General features: G+C 38.5%; 1 pseudogene; it reads left to right on the top strand.

Moving 5' to 3' along the window:
- The first annotated feature begins 225 nt into the window (after nucleotides 1-225).
- On the top strand, nucleotides 226-343 carry LOC115071676 (annotated as a pseudogene).
- Nucleotides 344-7081: the final 6738 nt, after the last annotated feature.

Below are 7081 nucleotides of genomic sequence, written 5' to 3'. Positions count from 1 at the left end.
TCATGTCCATTAGCTCTCTTTTCCTCTTTCTTGCCTTCTGCAGTGCATTTGATGGTTAATCTCAATTGTCAACTTCATGAGATCTAGAATTACCCAAGAGACAGGCCTCTGAGCATGCCAATGGTGATTATCTTGACCAGGTTCACCGAGGTGAAGAAGACCCACCCACTGTGAGCAGCTCCATTCCCTGGGCTGGGATTCTGGACTGAATAAAGAGGAGACAGAGTCTATAGCCATACCACCCTGAATGCACCAGATCTTGTCTGATCTCTGAAGCTAAGCAGGGTCGGGCCTAGTTAGTACTTGGATGGGAGACTGCCTGGGAATACCAGTGCTGGAGACAGAGTTGAGCTCACCCATTCATTGCTCTCTGCTTCTTGATTGTGGATATCATGTGACCCGCTGCCTCAAACTCCTGCTGTCTACCCTCACCATGATGGACTTAACCTCACACTACAAGCCAAAATAAATCTTTTCTCCCTTAAAAAAAGAGAGAGAGAGAGAGAGAGAGAGAGAGAGAGAGAGAGAGAGAGAGAGAGAAACTTTTAACAAAACCTGGAGCTTGTTGTTTTGGCTAGTCTAGCTGGCCAGCAAGGCCCCAGGATCTCTTGTCTCTACTCCCCCAGTGTTGGGGTCATCACACCCAGCTTTTTACATGGGTGCTAAAAAATCCAAACTCATATCCTCATGCTTGCACAGTTCAATTCTAGAACTGAAAATATAACAAGGGGCTGGAGAAATGGCTCAGCAGTTAAGAGCACTAGTTGCTCTTACAGAGAACCCAGGTTTGATTCCCAGCTCCCACATGGTGGCTAACTATCTGTTACTATCTGTAACTCCAGTTCCAGGGGAATTAGACACCCTCTTCAGCCCTCCGTGGGCATTGCATGACATGGGCACACTTACATACATGCAGACAATACACTCATACACATAAAATTAAAATAATAAAATATTTTTAATAAGAAAACATAAATACTTATGATGAAAAGTATAGAAAATTATAAAACATGAAACAAAAGTCACTATTTCTGCTACCCATAAATTACTACTTGGCTCTGTTTTGCTTGTTCTTGTCCTATACATATATATTCAAATGGCTCTCAGTCTATGAAGCTGTGGATCATCAAAAAATAATAAAATGTAATAAATAAATAAAATTTAATATTGAACATCAGTCCATCCCATACTTCCTTTCTGCCACTTTAGCTAATAAAAAGAATTGGAAGAATGCCATTTCTAAATCACCTCTTATGTAAACATGTTGCTGGACTGCTTAATTCTTAAAATACCTTTAATGGCACAATAGTATTTTTATTATAATTATCCCCATCTTATAAGTGAGGAAACCAAATCATTTTAACATAATATGTTTATAATTCTTTGAGAATCATAATACATACAAATGGACTTTGACCACATTCATCCCCCACGCTCATCTCTCTAACTCCTCTCTCTCACCTCCTCCCCATTCCCTCCTAGTTTCTTGTCCTCTTTGTATATTTGAATAACCTACTCAGACCAATTTGTCCTGCCCATATATTCCTGGGTGTGAGGGCCTCCACTGGAGCATGGTGGACCTACCAGGGTCCACACCCCTGAAGAAAAACAACTCTTCCTTCTTGAGAAGCCATTAACTTGTTAATAATTCCTCATTTATGCAAGCAACCACTAAATTTCAAAGGCTCCCTGCTTAGAGCTGCCTGTACACAACTCAGTTCACTCTGATTATGAAGACTGAACTTAGAACACCTGGTCAAGACTGTTGGCCTGGCATCAATTCAGACTGCTGTAAACACTTCATAGCACCTAAAAATAAGACCCCAATACTACATATATTCCATACCACAATGAACCCAAAGATTTGGCATAAGTGCCATTTTTTTTTCCTCCCAGTCCTTACTAGTGAATCCTAATGCTTCCACATTAATTAAACCCAAAATAATGCTGGAAAACCAGAAACATTCACATTATATATGGAAACTAAACTCTAAATGTAATCTAAAATTACTTTTCATAAGAAAACCTTGGAAATAACAATGAGAACAATTATACCTCAAACAGAACCTCAAGGAAATGTCAGGATATAGCTCTAGTTTTGTTATCTTGAACTCATGACAGCATCTTGAGTTGTTTTTCTGATTTCTTTCAGCTGTAGTCTATCATTGACGAACTAGAGAAAAGCATCTATTTGTTTAAATTGGCCCTGTCTTCAAGTAGACAGAGCTAAAGCACACACATAGAAAACTTGTTATAATTCAGTGATGGCTGATAATTTCCTCAGCACTGAGAGTTACTACAACACTACATTTGATTATATTGAAGCCAACTCCCAGAACAGAGGGTGCAGTATGTTCAATCAATCCAGAGCCTGCAGGTGTGGAAAGAAGGTTGCTAGGACACAGCAAAAAATCAACAAATGTCCTAAAATCTATGGCTTTTACTATGAAAGTTTAAACGAAAATAATTTTATATATCACCTTTCTCAGTATCAGGCATTGCAACTCCCTCAATTTATGTAGTATACATTCATCTAATTGCTTATTCAATGTTGAATTTACTTTGGGTCTTAATATTTGTTGAAACTGATAAGGAAAGAGGTTCCAGCCAATATCTTAGGGAGTAGTTTAAGGCTTATTTGATCCTATATTGAAGAAATGATTTAAGATTAGTTACCTCTGCTAAATTAAAGTTGTTCTGAATATTTCATTCCATGATACATGTGAGAAGAAACACAATTCAGACACATCAATATTTGGGCATAAATAATTCTCAGTGAGTGGGTCTTTTCTCAATCCAAACAAAGCTCTCGATATACTGGAGAATTAAACTGATTTTGCAATCATTCAATGAGTTATTTTAAGGAAATCTTCCAACATCTTCCCAGCTAAAAATTATACAGAAGAGTCACTAAATCAATAGTGTGATGATTAGTGTTAACTGTCAATTTGACAAAATCTAGAATCACCTGGGCATGAGTCTCTGGGCATGCCTGGGGAAATATCTTATGTTAAATTTTTATTTATTATTTTTATTTTATGTGTATAAGTGTATTGCCTGTATGTGTATAAGTGCACCCATGTCCTGCAATGCCTGTGGAGGTCAGAAGAGGGCGTCGGATCCCCTGGAACTGGAGTTACAAATTGTTAGCCACCATGTGGGTGCTGGGAACTGAACCCAGGTCCTCTGCAAGAGGTACAGACAGTGCTCTTAACTGCTGAGCCATCTCTCCCGCCTCTTAATCATGTTAATTGATGTAGGAGGATTCTTCTTAATTGTGGGTGGGACTATTCCCTGGGCAGGGGGATCCTAGACTGTATAAAATTCAGAAAGTGAGTTGAGCACTAAAAACTATACATTCATCCCTCTCTATTTCCTGATTGTGGATGGGATGTGACCAGCTGCTTCAAGCTCCTGCTGCCTTACCTTACCTGTCTTGATGTACCTTGAACTATGAGCTAAAATAATTTGCTTTTGCCAGAGTATTTTATCACAGGGTGTAACAACAGAGAAACTTTCACTAGGTCATTGAATAGTCATATTATGTGAGGCCTGTGGGACACATATTGTGAGCGTTGGGCTCAAGAAAGAGTTACATGTGTCAATCCTAAACAAAGTAGAGTTTGGAAATCAGATTCTAGAGGGAAGATCCTAGAGACAGGAAGATGGCTTCGTCATTACATTCCTGACATGTAAACATGAACATCTGAATTTAATCCCTCAGAACTCACATAAAAAGTCGGTCCTGGTGATATGCCGGTAGTCTAGCTCTGAGGAGGCAGAGACAAGAGTGTCTCTGGGGCTTGATGGTCAGAAGTCTAGCAGAATCTATGAGCTCCAGGATCAATGGTAGACGCTCTTTCAAAACATAAGGTGGAGAAAGATAGAGGAAGACACCTGATGTGAACCTCCGGTTTACACACACACACACACACACACACACACACACGCACACAAGGGAAGCTCATCATTCACACTTATCCATGATGAGAACATTTGCAGACAACACATGATAGGCAAGAACAAGATGGCCTTACCCACCTTTAATGTACCCAGTCCCACAGCAAGCATGCACCAAGTTGTAATCTTTTGCTACTACTGAAAAAATTCAGTATTTCTTAGAGGCTCTTTCTGTTCTTTAGGTTGACGACACTTAGAAAAGAAACACAAAGGATAGTATATGTTCCCTCTAGATAAAAAACAAAGTGGGGCTCTCGCCAATCATACCTTAATGTGCAGCCTCCACTACATTGTAAGGCAGTACAAGTTTTAAATTTACTTCTCAATTTTCAACTATTAATTCTCTGGGATGTCATGAAAATTACTGACTTTTTCACAGCCAAAAGTTGCTCAAATAAAAATAGAGATGATACACTTCACAGTGTCTCAAAATTATATAGATACTAGAAAATATCATAGAGGAGAAGAGGGAATTGATTTCAATCAATTCTGCTTACTCAAGAAAAGGGATTTAAGCAGTAGAGAAATTGGTGCAGAGACAATTTCTAAGAGAACAGCATCACTCTAATTCTGCCTTCTGGAAGAGGAGAAAATATGAATAAAATCAGAGGCAGATCTCTAGAGCTTAAATTTTTTCCAAATAAAATTCATTTTAAGAACTCATTCAAATGGCATGAATATGTTGGCTTTACTTTTTTCTCAAATCCTGGAAAAACAATAACATGAATTTGGTTGCAGTAAAAAGCTGTGATCAGTTTGGCTGAAACTAGAGATGGTACGACAGTTGACCCTGTCTTCTTACAGAGCGAGGCGAGTCTGCTGACTTCTGAACTGGCACAGAGAAAGAGCTGTGCAAAGTACCAGTTAGAGAAAACTAAATGTATTATAGCAAAGCACTCCAAAAAGATTAATATTTCCAAAAAATGGAAAAAGAAAAAAGAAAAATTCGTGTTTCCCTAAATTTTCTATGTATTTCTAGTTTTTCCTCACTGATGATAGTCCTTTGTCATTTTTAACATTCTGCATTTCAGAAGCGTAGAGTTTGTTAAACAAATGCTGTTGTCTGTTTTTCCTTCTTTCTACAGATTTTACTTCTCTTTCCCAATGATTTCCTGTCAAAGATCATAATAATAGTAAAAAACAAATATACATGCATTTATCTGCACAAATACAGATGTATATTTAAATGCCCTCAACTAAAACCATATCATTTTAAAAGAGGCTTTAAGGGAGGGAAGGGAGACAATAGAACAAAGTTGAAGGAGAAACATTGGAAGCCAGAGGCTGTAAGAGCAGGTGATTGATGGAAAAGAACTAACAAAACTGAAACATCTAGAAAAAAACACATCTAGAAACCTGTTATGTAAGGCAAAGTTTAATTACAATAAAATTATTTTTAAAAATAAAAATATACCAACTGCTAATTTTTTCCTAGTTTTATCAGACTTATTCATGGGCATAATGAGTAAACATACACAGTACTGAATTTATAATGAAAAACAATGTTTCTTGCTCCTTCTTCCCTAATTCCCAGGTTTGATGGCCTAATGCATTTTTTTCTGTAATTTATCCCCATTTCCAAACCTTATGCATAGATTACTGTTTCTGACTTATAACTTTAGACATATCATCAGTTATGGCTAATTATAATTGATAGGTCGTTTTCTTATATATATCGCATATCCTCCTTTTCTACCAAACAAGTTGCACGTAGTTATTTTAGTTAAATTAATAAAGGACAATGATAATCATGTAAACATTTTTCACTATTAAGCAGGGCTGCATGAATAGTTTGTATCCTTGTGGAGTTTTTTTAAATATTTTATTATTTTTATATGCATGCGTGTATTACCTGATGTAGGTAAGTGTACCCATGTCATGCAATGCCAGCAGAGGACAGAAGAGGCTGTTGGATCCCCTGGAACTGAAGTTACAGACAGTTGTTAGCTGCCATGTTGGTGCTGGGATTCAAACCCATGTCTTCTGCAAGAACAATCAGTGTTCTTAACCACTAAGCCATCTCTACAGATGCTGTTTGTGGAGTTTTATGAGTTTTGTTTTTTACTCCAGTTTTGAACAGTGCCTTTTTGCTGCCCTCTTTTCTTTCTTTCTTTCTTTCTTTCTTTCTTTCTTTCTTCCTTCCTTTCTTTTTTTCTTTCTTTCTGTCTTTCACTTTTCTTTTTTAATATTTTATGTAATTTTTTTTTTGGTCTTTTTGAGACAAGGTCTCCCTGTAGCCCCAGCTGGCCTGGATTCGCTACGGAGACCAGGCTGGCCTCGTACTCCCAGAGATCCGCCTGCCTCTGCCTCCCGAGTGCTGGAATTAAAGGTGTGCGCCAGGTGTGCGCCATCATGCCCAGCGTATTTTATGTAATATTTTTATGAGTGTATTGCCTGCATGCATATAAAGGTGCCCATGTTGTGCAATCCTGGCAGAGGTCAGAACAGGGCATCAGATCCCCCCAGAACTGGAGTTAGGACAGTTGTTAGCTGCCATGTAGTTTCTGGGAATCGAACCTGGGTCCTCTACAAGAGCAGTCAGTGCTTTTAACTGCTGAGTCATCTTTCCAGCCCCAACTCTTACCTTTCTTAATGTGTGCTTTTAATTCTGTCTAACACATCAATATATCTGTTTATTGACTATCCCTTTTCCTTAAAAACCCAACTGCTGGCCAGGCATAGTGATTCACACCTTTAATCTCAGCTCATAGGTGGCAGAGGCAGGTGGATCACTGGGAGACTGCGGCCAGCCTGTCTACATAGTGAGATCTAGGCCAGCTAGAGCTACAGGAAGACCTTGTCACAAAAATAAATTAATAAAACAAAAATGAAACAAGAAAAAGAATCCCATGTCCTGGGAGTCTGTGTTCTTCCTCCAGCCAAGGCTTTGGGCCACCAGGGCTAATCACAGCTGCCTTCCTGTGACTTTTTTTCATCACCCTCTACTTTTGATTCACTGTCTTCTGAATTTTTTTCTCTTTCTCTTTTTTGCTTCATTCCTTTATTTTTCAGCAGAGTACCCCAAATGGCTTTCTAAGAATAGTGTGGACTCTAAAAGTGGCAGAGGACACCCGTGCACTGATTGCTATAGACTCTCCAGAGAAGACACCAAGGATAATTG

This window comes from Nannospalax galili, unplaced genomic scaffold (assembly GCF_000622305.1).
Source record: "Nannospalax galili isolate Female #2095 unplaced genomic scaffold, S.galili_v1.0 scaffold181, whole genome shotgun sequence".
Taxonomy (NCBI): Eukaryota; Metazoa; Chordata; class Mammalia; order Rodentia; family Spalacidae; genus Nannospalax; species Nannospalax galili.
This window is presented reverse-complemented; position numbering and strand designations above follow the sequence as displayed.